The sequence below is a fragment of the Vipera berus genome, assembly GCF_964194415.1.
Source record: "Vipera berus genome assembly, chromosome: 11".
Classification (NCBI taxonomy): Eukaryota; Metazoa; Chordata; class Lepidosauria; order Squamata; family Viperidae; genus Vipera; species Vipera berus.
Window position 1 is genome coordinate 19,017,982 of NC_138214.1, and position 18,706 is coordinate 19,036,687.

At 47.7% G+C, this 18,706-nt stretch overlaps 1 protein-coding gene across 1 annotated transcript in view; it reads left to right on the forward strand.

Annotated features, from left to right (window-relative positions):
* Nucleotides 1–3,386: 3,386 nt before the first annotated feature.
* The window catches only part of STARD8 (StAR related lipid transfer domain containing 8), a 56,068-nt gene continuing 40,748 nt past the window's right edge, over nucleotides 3,387–18,706 (forward strand). Inside the window, exon 1 of the mRNA XM_081336851.1 lies at nucleotides 3,387–3,595. The gene's annotated coding sequence lies outside the window, so the exon portion shown is untranslated. The remainder of the gene's footprint in view (nucleotides 3,596–18,706) is intronic.

Consider the following 18,706-nt stretch of genomic DNA (forward strand, 5'->3'; position numbering starts at 1 on the left):
CGAGAGTCCCCCAATTCCCATTAACCTGTTACAACGGCAATCAGGACTGCCAGTTTGTCATTGTGAAGTGATGCAGTCAGGTGATGTCATGCTTTATAACTGCATCACTTAACGATGGCAGTCCCAATCTCAACTGCCATCATAACCCAGGCACTACATGTACAACAATGCATAAAGGAAGAACTATGTGAGTTGTGGCAGGCCCTGTTTGGAAGAGGGGGGAGATGAGATGCATTGTCTAATATAGTGCATATTTAAACTTTCTAAAATACTTGGCTTTGTTATTCATCAGACCACCTTTTTCAGGGCATGTTTGGGTACCATAAGCCATACTTTCAGTTGGGATGTTCAGCTCCATTCCCTTACAGGTTTACTCAGTTCAATGGGACTTACTCCCAGGTAAATCATAGAAGGCTGGATCCAGTGGTGGGATTCAAATAGGTAAACCACCAGTTCTCTGTGTGGATGCCACTTCCAGAAGTCCATTCTGGGCCTGGGCAACAAAAAATTAGCTATTGGTTCTACCAAACTGGTGTGAACCGGCTGAATCCCACCACTGGCTGGATCTTTAAACATGGCTAAATGTTGGTAGGCAAATAGGATTCTTATCATTTCAGTGTGCGGCTTTTGATTTTATTGGTTGTCATAGGTGCTTTTGGTTTAGAACAGAGGCTTTGGACTTCTCCCAAGCAAGACTCTGTGGAGATGCCTTCCTAGAGTAGGAATACTAAAGTGAAGAAAACCAGGGCCTCTCAGTCCAGGACAGGGGTCCCCAACCTCCATTTGGAAGCAGACTGTGCAAGCGGTGGGCAAGCCACTCACACAAATGGAGCCGTGCACATCTAAGTACTCGCCTGCCACTCACACAGAACCATCCCCTCTCCTTCCCCGCGCCAGGCCATCAAGCCAGAAAGGTTGGGGACCGCTGGTCCAGGAGATAATACAGGTTTCAATAAAGGAGAATATTTGTAACTCACCGAGTTGAAATGAGTGGTCCTTGGTGCTCTCTGAGCGTGGCTGTTTTATTGCAGACATTTCATTACCCAAACTAGGTAACATCATCAGTGCTAGATGTTGTTGTTACCTTGTTTGGATAATTAAACATCTGCAAGAAAACAGCCCTGCTCAGAGAGCACCAAGGAACCCCTCATAGTACCAGTTTTTATAGGGGGTGCCTGCATAGGTGGCTACAACACAACTTCAGAAGTGTATTTTTTTAAACTTGATGAATACTATCCAGTATGTATGTCAAAAGGCAAAGCAACTGCATTGACCACAAGGGGGACTACTCCAAATTCCTTTTTGAGGACAGCTCAAGTTTTCAGAATAATTTATTTGCATCTTGGAGCAAAAAAAGGGGAAAGCAAACATGCCTAGTTAAATCTCGCGTGGGATCCTGCAGAGATGGATTTGGTCAAGTATGGAAGCAGTCTTAGCACCAAGCGTCTTCCTACAGTTTTAGGGACAGAAGAAATAAATAGTTGGTAGTCTAGCTTGTTTCAGAAATGAGAAATCAGATCTGCTTTCCTCCTTTGTAAGATGCAGGGAACCCTGGGTGAGAAAGGGGCATGAATAAGAGGAGACTAATCAACTGGGCACTCTTTCTAAGCGGCTGCCTTGAAAGGCAGGACATAAATTTGATAAATAAAGAAGAAGGGGGGAATAATGGGGGGGAGGGAGGGGGACTAAGGTTATCTTAAGGCAGGATCCTCTTGGCATCCCGTGTGTCAGTTTAGAAGGAAGCCAGCTGGCACATGGGCCCTTCTTGCACCCATGACATAGATCCCTCCTGGCAAACCTTTTTTTCTGCCGTGTCCATCTGAGACTGGCCTCATCACCTCCCAACCTGCACCTGAGTCAAGTTAAAGTCATTCTTGGCTGATCTGGGGTTAAAGAAGTATCTCTTCCTTAGGATGGGGCTGGGGGGAGGCAGGATCCACCAAATCCTTCTTGGCTGTCTTGGCATGGGAGGCCTTTCATCAGGGCTCTCCCTTAACTGCCTGGTTTCTGGAAAAGAGAAGCCCCCGCCGGGTGTGGAAGCCCAGCTAGCAGGAAGAGGGTTACATGGTGCAGCAGCAGAAGGGAGCCGAGTTGGGCAATGCCCCCTGGGCCTTCTTCTCTTCCAGCTGGTCAGGATCTGCCTGGAACCTGATAGGCAGAGGCCACCTCTCTCCTTTCACCTTCCGGCTGTAGTTCTGCAGGTTCAGACCTCTCTCAAAGGGTTGCCAACCAGAGCAGCAGCACTTGGGTTGGGAAGCCCATCTTCCCCTGCCCGGTGGCAGCAGAAACTTTGGGACAGTAGCCTTTCGGACCTGCAGCTGTGCACTCAGGTTAACCGAGTAGCCGGATTTGCAGGCTATCTAGTGGGTACGTTGGAGAAAACTAAAATGATGAATGATATAATTGGGCAGTGCCTGTTGATAGTAGTTAATTTTATGGGGCATGATGGCCTAGCAGTCAGGAACCTGGGTGTTGACTGAAAGGTTGACAGTGACAGGGTGAGCTCCCATTTCTGCCTCAGCTCCTCCTCACCTAGAAGTCTGAAATCATGCAAGATGAAAGTAGATAAATAGGCACCATTTTGGTGGGAAGCTAACCGTGTTCAGTGGCTTGGCGTATAGTGATGCTGGCCACACGATCAAAGAACATGTCTTCGGACAACACTGGCTCTCTTGGCTAAGAAATGGACAGGGGAAACCTTCACCTTTTGGGCAGAAGTGCAAAGAGTTATACATAAATCCCACTTCTTAATTTTCCTGTAACAACCACCTAATATGTTAGGCTGAGCTGAAAGTAAGTGGGATAGGGGGACACAAAGTCAATTTGCCAGAATTGAGAATGGGTGTCAAGGCACAAACTCTGGCCTGAGACCCCTTTATGTGGACACACACAACATCCCAGGCGCAACCCTTCAGAATGTGGAATTCTTGTCTCTCTCCAGAGGTTGTGGCTGCTCCATCACTGGAGGCCCTTCAGAAGGGACTGGACAGCCACTTGTCAGAAATGATACAGGGTCTCCTGCCGGAGCAGGGGGTTGGACTAGAAGACCTCCACGGTCCCTTCCAGCTCTGTTAACCGGGGCAGAGTTGCACAATTGGGACGCTCCTTGCCCCGGGGGACCCGGCCCTCCAGTCCTCTTCCAACCTCTCCACCGCAGCCAAGGCGGAAGGCCCCTTCGGCGCTCAGGAAAGCGGACCGGGGCGCGGGGCGGAGGCGGCCCAGGGAAGAGCCGGTTGGGGCGGGCCGGAGTCGGGCGCCGCGTCCGCCCGCCCTGCGCCTCGCAAGCTCCGCGCGGCTCTCAGCCCGGCCGAGCGCGCAGGGTCGCTGTGGAGGAAGCCGTCGGGCTGCGGGCGGGGCGGGAGGCGGCCTCATCCGGCCGGCCACCTGCGCGCAGAGCCGCTCACTCGCTCGCTCGCTCGGACCAGGGCCGGGAGCGGCACCCGCGGCTGCTCTCGCTGGCTCGCCGGAAAGTGCCCCGCGGCGGGCGGCCCATGCCGGGACGGGGCGGCTGGCAGCGCGCCGGCCTGCTCGGGGGACGACGGCGAGAGCGGGACGCGCCGGGCGAGGAGCTCCGGGGGCCCCACGCGGCCTCGGGGTAAGAGGCGGCGGCGGCGTTTCTCGGCTCCCGCGCGGGGTGGGCGGCTGGGCGCGGGGCCCTCCTCCCCTTCGGGGCAGCCGCGCCTCGGACGCCCTGTCGATGCCCGCTTCCCGGAGGGAGGCCGGCTCTTCCCGGGGCCGGGCGTCGGGGTCCCGGCAGCGGCTGCCGCGGGAGGGTCCGTCCGAGGCGTCGGCTGCAGCTGCTCCCGCGCGGGGCCAAAGCTCGGCCGGCCCCGGGGACGTTTTCCTGCCCTGGGACTCTCGCGGCTCCCTCAGGCCCGCCGGGCGGAGGATCCCGCGCAGCCCCGCTCGGACGCCCCGGCTCTCCCGTTGCCTCGGGCGGGGAGGCGGCCGGCGGAGCGCAGCCCGCCCGGGCAGCTGCAGCCTTGGCGGGTCCCTGGGCGTCCGGAGCTGCCCCAGGGAAGGAGCGGCCGCACCGGAGAGGAGCCCGGTTGCCCAGCCGTCTCAAGCTGAGGTCCGGCTGGGTGAAGCGGCCGCTCTTCCGTCGAGGAGGCCCTTGCACTGCCGCGAACGCCCAGGCTCTCCAGGGGGCTCTTGTGGCCTGGAGTGCCGCAGGCTCTCTGCCCTCAGCCCGGGGCCTCGAGGGGGCCTCGGTCTGCGAGTCTCTCGCCCGGCCTTAGGCCCAGAGGCTCCGCACGGCCCGCTGGAAAGTTTGTGTGCTGCCCGGCTGGTGTGGCTGAGGAGCCGGCCGGGCTCTTTGGTGTCCTGACTGAAAGGCCCCCAAAACGGGAAGGCAAATGAGGGGAGTTCAGGGAAGCCCGTTGCTGCTTGTTGCTGCCTTCCTGAGTGTTGGATCAAGTCTCAATGGCATATTTGGAGAGCGAGCAAGTCTCCCACTCTTAGCTTTATTTAAGCTGTAACTTCCTCAAAGGGAAGATTATCTGTGCGGCTCATCCTTTCTGGTACTTACTTTCAAGGGGAAGATCACCGTTTATTACCTAATGTTGGGCTGCTGCGTGACTAATTTCTCCTTTAATATTAAACCCTTTGATTTGCTGGTGTATCTACGTGGTTAAGGCTGTGCGTGCTACGATGAGTGCACGGGAGAATGTAAGGGCTGTTTTAGAGAGATAAGAATAGGAGAAGTTCTTGGGTGGGCCGTGTCTTGCCGGGTTCCTAAAACAGACGGGTGGCACTCGGGGCTTTTCATTCTCCCAATAGAGCTTGAAGGGAGACTGAGTCGCCCCCGAATGGTCCTTCAGAAGTGCAGCTCACGCTTGGCCGAGCAGCCTGTGCGAAAGCGAAGTAGAAAGAAAGTGAAGTGAAATCCTTGTGGACTCTGGCAACCCTCAGAGCCGGCACTGGCAGATGGGCAGCTGAGACGCTCCTGCACGGACTGCTGGGGGGGGCTCAGTGGCAGAGGCCTGGTGGGGCTGAGCTCAAGCCTCGGTTCCCACTGAGCTGCTTCTCCCCACTGCCAGCTGCCAAGAGACCCACCTGTTGGCACAGCCTCAGCCGTCCCTGGGGGGAACGGCTTTTGTCATAAGCTCTAACAATAGTGAAAGTGTTCTTTATATATTAACCATAAATGTATGCATCAAGGGAATATTACACATCCTTGTCTTACTATGTGCTTGAATCGTATGCTAAGTAATCCATTGATGAATGAAGACAAATCTACGTGTCCCAGGATAATGTTGTAAGATCCAATCTGGGTCGGTCACTGGGACCAGAGGTTTACTCTTCCTAACTCTGCCCAGCCGTGATTTTGTCTGTCTTCTCCTTCCCAATTCTGTCCTACATTTGTTTTCGTATTTGACCCTCACTGCTTTTGCATGTCCCAAGTACCTCAATATGCGTCTTTCAATGCTGTATTTGGTTCATTACTTGTTCAATTCCATTCATACTGGATCCTGTCTCTTTTAGTTTCACCACTCATCTTTCTTAACTCGCCCATTCCCTCTCATTGTACCCAATTTATTTTCCTGCTGCTCTTAATGTGAACCTTATTTCCTTATAACCCAGAGTGCAGAAGGACCCTTTTACAAATAGCCATTTTACAGTTTATAACAAGCATTGATTCCTTGCAACGGATTATATGGTAGCTGCTAGCTTTGTATTATCTTCTTAGCATTTCTCCATGTATTTCCTCATCTTTAGTAAATATTCGTTGAAGATACGCCAATTTATCTACCTGCTTCAGTCTGTCACTATTTATGTATAACTTGTAGTTATTACTTAGAATTAGAATTAGAATAATAGAGTTGGAAGTGACCTTGTAGATCATGTAGTTCAAACCCCTCCCCCACCCCTGCCCAAGCATGAGAGCTCACATCATTTTCCCTGTCAAGTAACCTCTTTTTTATCATTATTGTTTTATTATTCTTTCATTAGCTAACTACAAAAACCAAAGGGGAAAAAATAAACAACATTTCTAAAAGAAGAAAAAAAAGCTTAAAAAAGAAACATAAACATATATATAGCATATACTATATACTCCCAGACATACAAATATAAAGTGGTAGAGTGAATGGAAGGCTTAATTCATTCTCATCCATAAGTAATCTATATTGATAAGTTATTGATTTGTCAATTGTCAGTGTCATGAATTCTACTGACCACTGAATAGTTGGGGCCATATGTTTGTCTTTACAATACTGAACAATAGATCTTATAGCTGGAAGTAAGGTACATAAAATATGCTTTCTTTTTTCATGTAATAGGAATTTACTTGTATGTTTATTGTAGTACCAAGATTGATTATTGCCCCACTTGGCATACATCTTAATACATTGTGATACTTTTCATTTATTTTTTCTGGGATCATACCTAATAAAAATATTTGATTTTAATTTTAATTTGAGTTTCAGAACTTTTTGAATGTTTTGGTGTATTTCTACCACTTCAGAATCTTTTTACATAACCACCAGATAGGTTAAAAGGTTTCTTCTCTGGATGGTATTTCCAACTTTTAGCTTTTCAACCAACAACACAGCATCTTTCTATACAAAAATATGTGTATTTTTATGTCACCAACTAAGACCTCTAACAATAGTGAAAGTGTTCTTTATATATTAACCATAAATGTATGCATCAAGGGAATATTACACATCCTTGTCTTACTATGTGCTTGAATCGTATGCTAAGTAATCCATTGATTTTCACACGTGCTTTATTTTCATCATAAATCCCTCTTACTGCATTCAGCCACCAACTTTCACCCTCTCAGTTATATCAAACATTTGGTGATCCAAGTGCATTTGCTTTATCATTTGGCTTGTGTAAATCAACAGATGTAAACTTTCTTATATCCTCACATTTCTCAGGGACCTTCTAAAGAGGAAACGTAGCCCAGGTTGCTCCAATGTTGCCTGTTTCCCTTCCTCTTTCACCTTCAGGTGGAATTCTTCCAGTGGCCCCTAGGCACAATTCACAGACTCACCTCCCTTCGGCTTTGCATTCACTTTCACTTTGCACAGGGGAACAATCATCCCGCACCAGCGCAATCCTCACACCCTTTTGGCAAATTGCACAGTTATTCCCCAAACAAATCACAAGCATATTTTAGTATATAATTGTCTATACCATCAATACCTGCGGCCTGCCATTTTTCAAAATTCTCAAGTATTTATGATTTTCTTTCTATCACGTTTTCTTGAACGCTAACATTTATAATGTTTGCTTCGTATATCTGCACTTTAATTTTCAATTCAGTCTTCCATGTTGGAGTATTCTTGTTCAGCCCTCTTCACATTTTCAAAACATATTTTAATTTCCATCAATAACTAAGACCATCTGTTGACCTCTCCCTAAGCTTTTCCAGATTTTGTTGGAGCCGGGATGGCTTTCACATTTGCTGTTGGAATTAGGTCGGCTTGTTCCCACTCATTTTGGATTATCTGTTTTATGGGGAGGGGGACCATTTTTTTCGAACTTGCCTTTGTCTTCTTGCCTGGCCAGTTATTGGGAACAGCAGTGATGTTTCAAGGATAGAAAAAGCTGGTCCTTTTCTCCTTCCAGGCTGTGGTCTTTCGTGCCGACTCTGGGAGCCGCTGATCCATGGAAGATGTGGTTTTCCAAAGGCTCCTGGCATTGCAGGAGGAGGAATGGGAGGAGGAAACAATTACTTAATAATCCTCGACCAAGAGTCTGGCCCCAACGCCTGGGGGAAGAGTCGATTCTTCCTACTCTTGGAAATGACCAGTAGGGTTGACGCATGTCTCTGGGGAGGGCGTTCCATAGGGCAGAGGCGGCCTGCTTTCTGGGCCCTCCGCCACACAGGACATCTGCCCACTCTGCCAGATCTAGTGAGATGAACAGAAGCCCCCAGGGAGAGGCAATCCTGTGAGTTACCCAGCCTTGGCATGAAGGGTTTAAAGGTGACAACCAGCACCTTGAATTGTGCTTGGAGCCTCCTGGGAGCCAGCGTGGCTCATGAAGTCTTATGTGGGTATACCAACTAAACCTATTCTCAGTCTTTCCTGATAAAAGCATTGCAGAAGGAATGGCCAGCCAGCATCCCCTTTGCAGCTCTGAAACTAACTGGGGACAAAATTCAGTTTGTATGAGAGGAGGAAGCAAGGAGCCAAGTGGAAGGTTCATGCATCCCTTAAGATGTCCACTGATTCCTTAAAAGCGGAGAAGGGAGAGAGGCTACAGCTGGAGGGGGCCAGTTGCTTCCAGGGATCCTGCCCAGCCCAGGAAGAAGCCCCTGCTTGGGCAGCCCCACCCTCGGGAAGTGGGCCAGGCTCCTTCCTAGGCTGAGCTCCATCCGAATCCCAGCCAGGCTTTGGAGTGCTTTGAGCTGCAGTTATTATTATTATTATTATTTATTTGATTTCTATACCGCCCTTCTCCCCAAGGGACTCAGGGCGGTTCACAGGGCATATATAAATAGCAGTACAAAAATTAAAAGAAAATTAAACCAATGCCCAATTAAAATACAACAATGATAGTTGGCCGTACACTGGTGATCATTTGGTGCTTGAGTGGAATTTTTCTGGTAGGACGTGTGATTTCAAGTTTTATTTAGTCTGCAAATCCTTTATGAATGATCATGCGGAGTGTTGCATTAATTTAAGAGCAATTGTACAAGGATTAGTGGGTGTTGCATTCTAATAGAAACTCCTCTGGTTATACTGACATTAGCCAAGAAATAAAAACAGTCCAAGAAATGAAACATTAAAAGGAAGAAATATTAAAAAGTCTTTCTAGTGTTCTCTTCCCCCCCAAAAAAAAACTTCTTTCTATTAACTTTCTATTAACACCAGCTGCCTGCAATTAGTGAAGGTTCGAGTCCCACCAGGCTCAAGGTTGAATCAGCCTTCCATCCTTCCGAGGTAGGTAAAATGAGGACCCAGATTGTTGGGGGCAATAAGCTGACTTTGTAATAATGCCGCTTGGGGGGGGGGGGCGAAAGCCCTAATAAGCAGGCATATACATAGAATGAAGGCTATTGCTAAGCACATTGATTTGTACTTAAATTGTAAGCCGCCCTGAGTCTTCGGAGAAGGGCGGGATGTAAATGGGATTTTTTAAAAAAACTGCATAAACTTCCCTGCCAAAGTTGAACTGAAGGAAGAGAACCAATCACTCTCTCCATTTCCCAGGGTGTAACTCAAAGATGAGTATAGTTCAGGCTTTGAAGACGGAGGGGAGGGTCCCAATATGTGGCATTAAACCCTGAGAAATGAAACCCAAATTTGCTTTTCCATGGGCTCCTTGGGGGCAGAATCTTTACATGCCTTCTTCCCTTGTCGGTGAGTAGCTCTACAAGTCCTCATACATTTGAGAACAGGTCCCAGGCTGCCCTTTTCTCATATGCTTGGGGGTATTTAATTCTTTTTTAACTTTTGTATTTTTGTATTTTTATATACTTGCCCTGTTCACCGCCCTGAGTCCTTCGGGAGAAGGGCGGTATATAAATAAAATTATTATTATTATTATTATTATTATTATTATTATTATTATTATTATTATTATTATTATTATTATTATTATTATTATTATTATTATTATTATTATTATTATTATTATTATTATTATTTCTTTTGGAGAAGCTCTACACCCCTGGCTCTTTAAGCCTGTTTCCTCCTGCCCGGAGGAAGTGCAAACAGAGGCTGGTGAGCAGGATTTAACCTTCCAGAGAGCAAGGACCTCTTTGGGAATGACTGCTGGAGGACCAAGGCTAGCTCAGAGAAGGAATGCATTAACCTTTGTGCCCGGTCTCGCTGCCTTCTGCAGCAGCTGAATGAAGCCTCGCTACGGAGTTAGACCACATTCCGATCAAGTCAAGGGTCTTCCCTCCCCCAGCCCAGTTAATAATTGAGCCACAATGACCCTCCTTGTGCTGCATCTCCGTCAAAGTCACGGCACATAATTATATTAACTTCTGCAGGCATTTGGGACTCAGAGCTTTAAAGAGACAGGTCCCTTTTAATTTTGGGCAGAGAATATTTCTTCTAAAGTTATCTTGGTTCTGGGTGTTAGAAATCAGAGGCATGTTTCAAAACCTTCCCGTGATACTCATAAAAGCTTTCCAGTGTTTCATTATGCAGAATAGCTGGAAGCAGCTGGAGTTCGGATAGAGCAAGGAACAGCAGGCTGAAATGAAAGAAATGTAGATTTTAGGTTAGCCACGGTGGGAATTCAGCCATGTAATCAACTGTATACTGGAGTTGGGGAATTCCAATCTTGAATGTTCAAGAAAATGATTCAGGATTTCCAGATGATGTAGGGCACCGGAGTAATGCCATGGGAACCTTGCCTTCTTCCTAGAAGTCTTTTTTCTAAAAATATCTGTTTTGATGCTTTCCCTGTTGCCTGCCTCGCCAAGGGGTGCAATAGCAACTGTCCAGAGTGGCTCTCGGCCTGGGGCGTCTGCAGGGCCTTGGCCACGTTTCATAGCCAGTGTTTTTTTTGCCTTTGGCGTTCTCTTCGGGTCACACCATCTACCCTTTTTAAAACTGCTCATTTATTTGATTGTTTATATAGCAATAGTACTTGTATACCCACTCCATAGTGCGTTAAAGCCCTCTCTGAGCGGTTTGCAGATGTCTGCGTATTGCCAACAATCTGGGTCCTCATTTTACTGACCACGGAAGGATGGAAGGCTGAGTCAACCTTGAGCTGGTCAGGATCGAACTCCTGACTTGTGGGCAGAGTTAGCCTGCAATGCTACATTCTAACCACTGCGCTACCACCGCTCATACTTTTATCCCTTCTTTATAATTTTTACAACTAAGTTAGGGCAGTGAATATACTCAACCCATCTTCCTCCTCCTATTTTCCCCACAACAACAATCCTGTGAGGTGGGTTGGGCTGAGAAAGTAGGACTGGCCCAAAGGCATCTAGCGGCTTTTTGTGGTTAAGGTGAAACTTGAACTCAGTTCTCTCCCCCCCTTCTAGCCTGGTGTCTTAACTGCTAAACCAAACTGGCTCCCTTCTTCTTCTTCTTTTTCTTCAGTTGCCTGCTTCTCAGAAGCCAAGTTTTTCTTCCTCTGTAGCTGGGTCAATAAAATCTGCCCCTTTTGATCCTCCTCCTTCCCAGACTGTAAGATTAAAATCTGAAGCAATTGACCTGCAACATTCTCACCAGCTGCCATCAGCCTCTTTGGAACAACTCCAGGGACGATCAGTATGAAAATGGCTGGGCCAATTCCAGAGCTCTTTGGGGCTTAGAACAAGGAGGATGTTTGTCCTGGCTCATGGTTTGTATAGTGGGCATCAGCCACACAAGCCTTAGCATAAACGTCCACTAATCCTGTCACCCTTGTTTTGACATTTCTGTCCCTGGGCTTGGAAAAAATGGCACAGAGTGGGGCTGCAGCCACAAGGAGAAAGCTGTCAAGGGGCTGGAGATTCCCCCCCCCGTCCTCCTAGTCATCTCCCTGTCACTTTGCTGGACTTAACGTGGCAGCTGCTGTGGCAGCTTCTGGTTGGTTGGCACAGAGTGAGGCAGTCCGCCTCTTTGTTTTCCTTGGATGGCAAATCTGTATTTCCTGTTGGTTGCAGGAGCTCAGGAGGAATCGGGACGTTATCCCAAGATATGAATGAAGGAGTTCTGAGCTGGATTGGGGGAAGATTGTGCACCAGGCAGCTCAGAATTTCACCCCATCCACTGCTGCTTTTGGCACGACTGGCAGAGTTTTATCTTCGCTGCCACTCAATAATGATGCATTATTCTCCCAGGCGGCGTGGGGACATTTCCTGGCACTGATTATCCATTTTATCAGCTGCTTATCGGGCCCTGTGCTTGGCATCTGAATAAAGGGAGAGGCAACAGGACCAGCCAAGGCTGGAGGCTGCTTTGGTTAAGCCAACAACGGCTGGTCTGACCTTTTCGAATCCATCATCAGATAGAGCTTCCCGAGGTGTGCATGTTTCACACCTTCTGTTCTCCAGCTTTGTGCCAGTTGAAGCGGCAGAGAAAAGAGCCCAGTTTTTCCTGAGGACTAGTTGGTTGAATAGGTTTGCTGTAAAATAGCTAAGAATGGCACCTCCACGGCCAGAGGCAGTGTATCTCTTTTTTAATGTTTTAAATGAAGATGAAAGTTTAGGTTTAAAACCTTGTATGCAGGCATTCACAGGTTGTGCTGAGGAAAACAGCCAACCAGCCTTGGAACATTCTGCCAAAAGAAACTTGCATCCGACAGCCGGCCCAGCATTCCCAGAGGGCTGACAGCAGCCTCTGCTTCTTACGCAAAACCGGTTTCCTTCTGCTGCTTACTGACATGGCCGTTTCAGAGTCCTTGATGGGGGGGCGGCAGCAAAGAAGCCACCAGGAAGGCCCATCCAGTCCGAACAGCTTCAACGTTTGTTCTCTCCAGAAGTGATGTGAGCAGTGGGGATCCTGACGCAAGGGAGCTGGGACATCTGCCCTGCCCTTCCCCTGAATCGGCCCAGATGCTCAGCCTCTGCTTTCTGGTCAACTGCTTCCTCGGAAAAGGGGCTCTTGCTGCCATCAGTTCTCAGGGCTCTCCTCTCTTCACCTGGAAGCGTGTCCTCGGGACAACGCCGGTCTTCCAGCAACAGGAGCCTCCTGGAAGTGCCGAGGGTTGCAGGGCCTGACTTCAGCATGCACAGAGGGCAGCTGCCGCTTTTCCACAGCGTTGCTCACCTCTCTTGTGCCTTCCAGGTTCTTGCTTCACCTGCTTTCCTTGTGTGGGGGAGAGACTAAATTTTGCAATAGCTAGACGTACACACCAAACATGCAGTTAGACAATCTTAGCGCAGAGACCAAGAATGTGTGTGGAGCAGCGAAACGTCTTCAAAGAAAAAACAAAGTCCAGTTGCCTCCTGAAAAAGCAGCTTTGGGACAACCGTGACCTGGATGACTGAGAATCTCCATAGATAGTTTCAGTCATGTGTTTTGGCACAGACAAAAATACCCGTTTTGGGCTGTGCCAGTCTTCAGTTGCTGTGGATTCCCCTTCTCTGCATCAAGCACTTTGGCTGACACGTCTTCTTCAGAAAAGGCGAACTTCGATGAACTTCAGAGCAGGCTTTTTTCCTGTTTTGGGCTGACCGCCGGAGTTGGGCCAGAGGCAGCTCCCTGACATCGGCAGCTCTGCATGCAGGGTCTTCTCCCCAGCTCAGGGCTGGCCATGTGGTTTCCTGTCATTCATCACAGCAAGAAGCACATGATAGGTGGGTGGGGGGAAACAGGCGCAGCTTGTGACCACCCTGTGCAGTTGCAGCACATTGGGGTTGCTGCCTTGAAGTTCCTTCGCCCCCCCCCCCAGCGTGGCACGTCTGCAATCCGTTGCTCAGTGTGGGAAGCACGGGAACACGCCGGGCTTTGGCGTGCCCAGCCATTAATGTAGCGTGTGCTGTGTGGGCAGCTGGCTCTGCCCTGGACCTGCTCTGGCCTTCGGGGAGCTTTCCTTCGAGTTCAGTCAGAATCTGCTCGGTTACTTACATCCGTTCTCTTGTGCGTGCAGTGGAACGTGAGAGCTTGTGTGCTGTAGGGTGTCCCAAAGACAGGCCCGCTTTGGGGGGCCGCCGAACCCTTTAGGAAAGGGCTTGGCCAGGTCGCGCAGGCTGTGGAGGTGCACTTTTCATTTACAGGTAGTCCTCAACTTACGACCACCATTGAGCCCAAAGTTTATGTTGCTAAGTGAAAAATTTGTTAAGTGAGTTTTGCCCCATTTTATGACTTGTCACATTTGTTAAGTGAGCCACTGCAGTTGTTATGTTAACCACACGGTTGTTAAGGGAATCTGGCTTCCCCCCTTGACTTTGCTCGTCAGAAGGTCGCAAAAGGGGATCAGGTGACCCCGGGACACTACAACCATCACAAGTGTGAGTTATCAAGTATCCAAATGTAAGTGACATGACCTGGAGTTGCTGCAATGGTCATAAGTGTGATAAATGGTCGTAAGTCACTTTTTTCAGTGCCATTGTAACTTCAAACAGTCACTAAGTGAACTGTTGTAAGTTGAGGACTACCTGTACTTATTAAAGTTATGTGCCACCTATCTCACCACCGAGCAACTCTGGCATTCACCCCATCATCCGGCACACCAAAGCCTTCCCTCTCTTCTTCTGCTCCCATGTTGGACTCTTTTCTCCCCAGAAGCAGCTTGAACGTCTTTCCTCTCGACTTGGGGCAAAGAGGAGCAGAGGGTCTCGTAAAACAAAGACAAGAGATCAGCTCTCCATGTTGTGGGAACGCAGAGGAGCAGAGCTGCTCTCCAGCCGGGGCAGGATCTTCACCTGCATTGTGGGAGGAAAAGGGAAATGGCGGCGCCTCCTTCTCTCCTAGCAGAAGAGAAAATGGCTGCAGCGGAAGCGGCTGACTTCTCCTTTATTTCTAGGATCACAAGCGGTTGGTCGCCCAGCCCGTCTTTGAAAATTGCAGCAGAAACATTTTCAGCTTGATTGATTCAACTTGGGAAACCTTATCTCCAGGCGTAGGTCTCCTCCTCTCTTTGGCTTCTAAACGTGTAAGCAGAATGATGGAATAACAGGATTGACTTGGGAGGCCGGTGTGTGGTGTAGTTGGTTCACATGGTGTAGTAAGATGGAGGGTTTGTTGTCACTGTGTGTTGGGGGGTGGGAGCACAAAGGGAGGCTCAGCTAATCTCAATGTATACATAGTTGTACCTTGACAATAAAGATTCATTCATTCATTCATTTGGAAGGGACCTTGGAGGTCTTCTAGTCCAACCCCCTGCACAAGCAGGAGATCCTATTCCAGGGGTCCCCAATCTGTGGGCTGTGGCCCACAAGTGTGCCATAAAGGAATTGCAGCCGAGCTGCGGAAACAGCTGGCAGCTCGCATGGAACCATCCCCTCCCCCCCACCCGCTGGTCCGTAAAGCCGGAAACTGAGAAACTGCCCTATACCATTCCAGACAAATGGTTGTCCAATCTGTTCTTAAAAACCTTGAGCACCCACAACATCTGGAGTTGTTCCATGGATTAATTGTTCTCACTGCCAGGAAATTTCTCCTGAGTTCTAGGTTGCTTCTCTCCTTGGTCAGTTTCCATCCATTGCTTCTTGTCGTTCCTTTGGGTCCTTCAGGGAATAGCTTGACTCCCTCTTCTTTGGAGCAGCCCTTGGAATATTGATATCATGTCACTCCTAGTCCTTTTTTCATTAAACTAGACATCCCTGGTTCCTGCAACCGTTCTTCATGTGTTTTAGTCTCCAGGACCCTAATCGTTTTCGTTGCTCTTTTCTGCACTCTTTCCAGAGTCTCTACATCTTTTTTATAATATGGTGACCAAAACTGAATGCAGTTTTCATGCAAAGAAGCCACTGCATCACAAGGCACTGCCTGGGGCTTCATAAACAGCCTAACCTGAGACCTGGGAGTAAAACCGAGTTTTCAAAGACTTGTGGAATCATGACAGGTTTGGGGGCGATGTGCATCTCTGGTCTTTTGGGCCTTTTGCAGGGAGAATTGTGTGTGTGTGCGTGCACGCGTGCGCATGCATGCATGCATGTGTTTCTCCTTGATCACCTCCCTCTTTCCAACAAACCATGGGTTGACTGACTACAAGAGGCCTAGCTCCATGTGTGGTTTGCATGGCTCTGTCCTCAGCGGATCACGCTGGTCTGTGGCCCTCTTTTTTTAGGAAGTGTGAATGTGAATAATCTGTCGCTGCAGAGTTTTTAGAGAAGAGGGGGAATTTCCACAGAGAGGAAAACCACACAGTTGTCTCCTTCCCCCTGAGCAGAGCATGGATGACTGCCTCCCACCCCCACTGCTTTCCTGGGCTTGGAGTCTGTGTGGGGAGTTGACTCGAAGGAGCAGCAGAGAGAAACCTGTTTTGCTTTCGCTTTGTTGATGACGGCTGCTGCAACAATGGCCCTGGGACACCCACAGCCTGCTTGAGGCGCCTTGGCCTCCAGGCCTGGGAAGAGGCAGCGCTGCCCTTCTCTTCCGCCCATCCGTTCCCCGCTTGGGGCAGGTTCAGCTTTGGGAACGGTTGGTGATTCGTGCACCTCACCAGAAGCCCATCGTTCCAGCTCGGCTTATGTGCAGCTCCAGTCCAAAGGACTCTCTGAGGCTGGACTGCATTTTCTCAGGTGACTTGGCTGCCCTTCTGCCTAGCACTTGCGGGCTTCTCCTTGGCTGCTTCTGCTGGCTTCTTCTCTGTGGCTTCTCCCAGCATTTGTCTCCCAGGTTTCAGCAGTGTTTCCGCCCTTCTTCTTTGGACCCTTGAACTTTGGGAGAGACCTGGTGTTAAAAAAGAAATCCATTCTGCAGGAAGAGCTTTAGCAGCGCCTTGCAGTAAATTATGCCCAATTTATTAACATGTAGGTTAATCTGTACATTAGTTGGAGCGTTTTTAAAAATTTTACTTTATTTGCTACTCTTAATTTTTTAGCTTACCTTAATTCTGTTTCTGCATCTTGACCATCTCATTTTGAATCATTTTGATGCAGGAAGTGTGTGTGCATATTGGAACTTCCTTGGAAATTTCTTGCTCTTTTGAGTTCCATTTCATTAACTAAAATAAAATCACTCATTCAACTTCTTCCCCCCTTCCACTATTTTACCATACCTGATATATTTCCAGGGATGGGCATCCACTAGCAGAACAAGACCAAATTCCTCAACCACAGAGAGGAGACTGATCAGCCACAGCAACTGAGACTTTCAATCAGGAGTCTCCAAACTTAAGGCATCAACTCCCAGAATTCCCCAACCAGCATGGAATTATGGGAGTTGAAGTCCACAAATCTTAAAGTTGCCAAATTTGGAGACCCCTGCTTTTGATTAAAAGCCTCTGCTCACGTCTTTAAAAAGAGAAATCCCTTGATTACATCTAGGAGTCTCTTTAATGCAGTTTCTGTTTAAACATTTCATGGGCTTCTGCTTCTCATCTCTTGGATTTGGGAGGCTGGACATGCCCAAATACCTGGGGTTTCTGAAAACAGGAAGATACATTCAGAGCAATTTTTCCCAAAGGTGATATTCCTCCGATTTAGCATAAGTCTTCAATTCCTCTTTAACCCATTTGGTGAGAGCATAAAAGTAAAAAACTGACATGAATTTTAATTGTAAAGGTGCGGGTGCCATCTTAAGTTGTGACTCTACTAGACTCTTTCAGAAAAGGGGTCACTTATTTCTTTAAAGGCAGCTGATACTCACATTTTCTGGAGAAGCTCCATTAACCGCATACATAGAAGCTGCTAAACATACTTTATTTTATTAAAATTTTACCAAATGAAATCCTTTAAAAAACTTTTCTGGGAATCTATCTTTTCCGCTAGCCATTGAAGTGGTTCTCATACCTATTACTTTGGCAGTGATCACTAGAATAAAAGAATGGCAAGGTAGAGAGTGTATTTCTGATTATTCTGATTTGGCTGGTCTTCATAAATTTGATATTAGTTAATATTATGTGTCTTAATAATCTGCATAGTAGAGGAAAAGGTGACCTGAGATCTGGAATTATGATTGTGAAATGCACAGACGGGTCTGGAGCCAGTAAGGAATTTTGTGCATACCAGTAACATTTTGCCAGTGTTTGCATAACACTATTTATGGTTGTGCAACCCTTTTTACTGTATTCCTATTGTACACAGACAGAAAGAAGTGATTTCCCACTGTAACAGAATAACAAAGTTGGAAGAGATCTTGGAGGTCTTCTAGTCCAACCCCTTGTCCAAGCAGCAAGCCCTATGCCATTTCAGACAAATGACTGTCTGATCTCTTCTTAAAAACCTCCAGTGATGGAGTATCCACAATTTCTGGAGAGAAGCTGTTCCACTGGTTAATTGCTCCAACTGCCAGGAAATTTATCCTTAGTTCTAGATTACCGTACTTATCTCCTTGATTAGTTTCCATCCATTGTTTCTTGTTTTGCCTTTTGGTACTTTGGAGAATAGGTTGACACACACCCCCTCATCATTTTGGCAGCCCCTCAAATACTGGAACTCTGCTATCATGTCACCCCTAGCCCTTCTTTTCAGTAGACTAGCCATACCCCATTCCAGCAACCATTCTTTAAAGGCACTTTCTCGGCAAGAAAGGTAAACTTGGCAGTTATTCCTGTTCATTTTTTCTGAAAGGGAAGATGGGACAGAGAGAGGCTGGAGCTCCTCCTAGTTTGGGCTTCGTCCAGCTGGGCTCTCACATTTCCAGCCGTTTTGCTGGTTCCCTGGATGAAGCAAGGTCTCCTCCATTAAATGGCTGGTGCAGAGTTAACTGTGGTCTTCTTAGAAAGCAGTTTAGCAAAGTTGACTATAATAGATTATAACAGTGGCAGTTGATAGTGACTACAGCCTGACCAGAGACAACTTTTCAGAACCTGGCAAAATCCCTCAAAAGTTCTTGTTACAATCTTTTTTTTCATTATCTCAGAAGGAAAAATGAAAACCGTGCTAGGAAATAACTTCTGATCATTTAGATGTCTATATAATTAAGAATGTTGATGTGTTTCCAATCCTACCTACTCCTTCCAGGCCACCTCATTCGAAGCTAGCTCTGGTTCCTTGACCCCCAGCCAATCTTCTTGGGGTACATTGGAACACGGAAGTTCCATTCTTGATAATGTGGGGCTGCTCGGAAGTGTCTTTGCTTGGGCCGGAATTCTAGAAGAGAATCATTGGCAAGCCTAGATTTTATATCCCCAAAGTATCCTTGAAGGAAATATGCTGAGTAAGAAAGAGAAACATGCAAAACTCTGA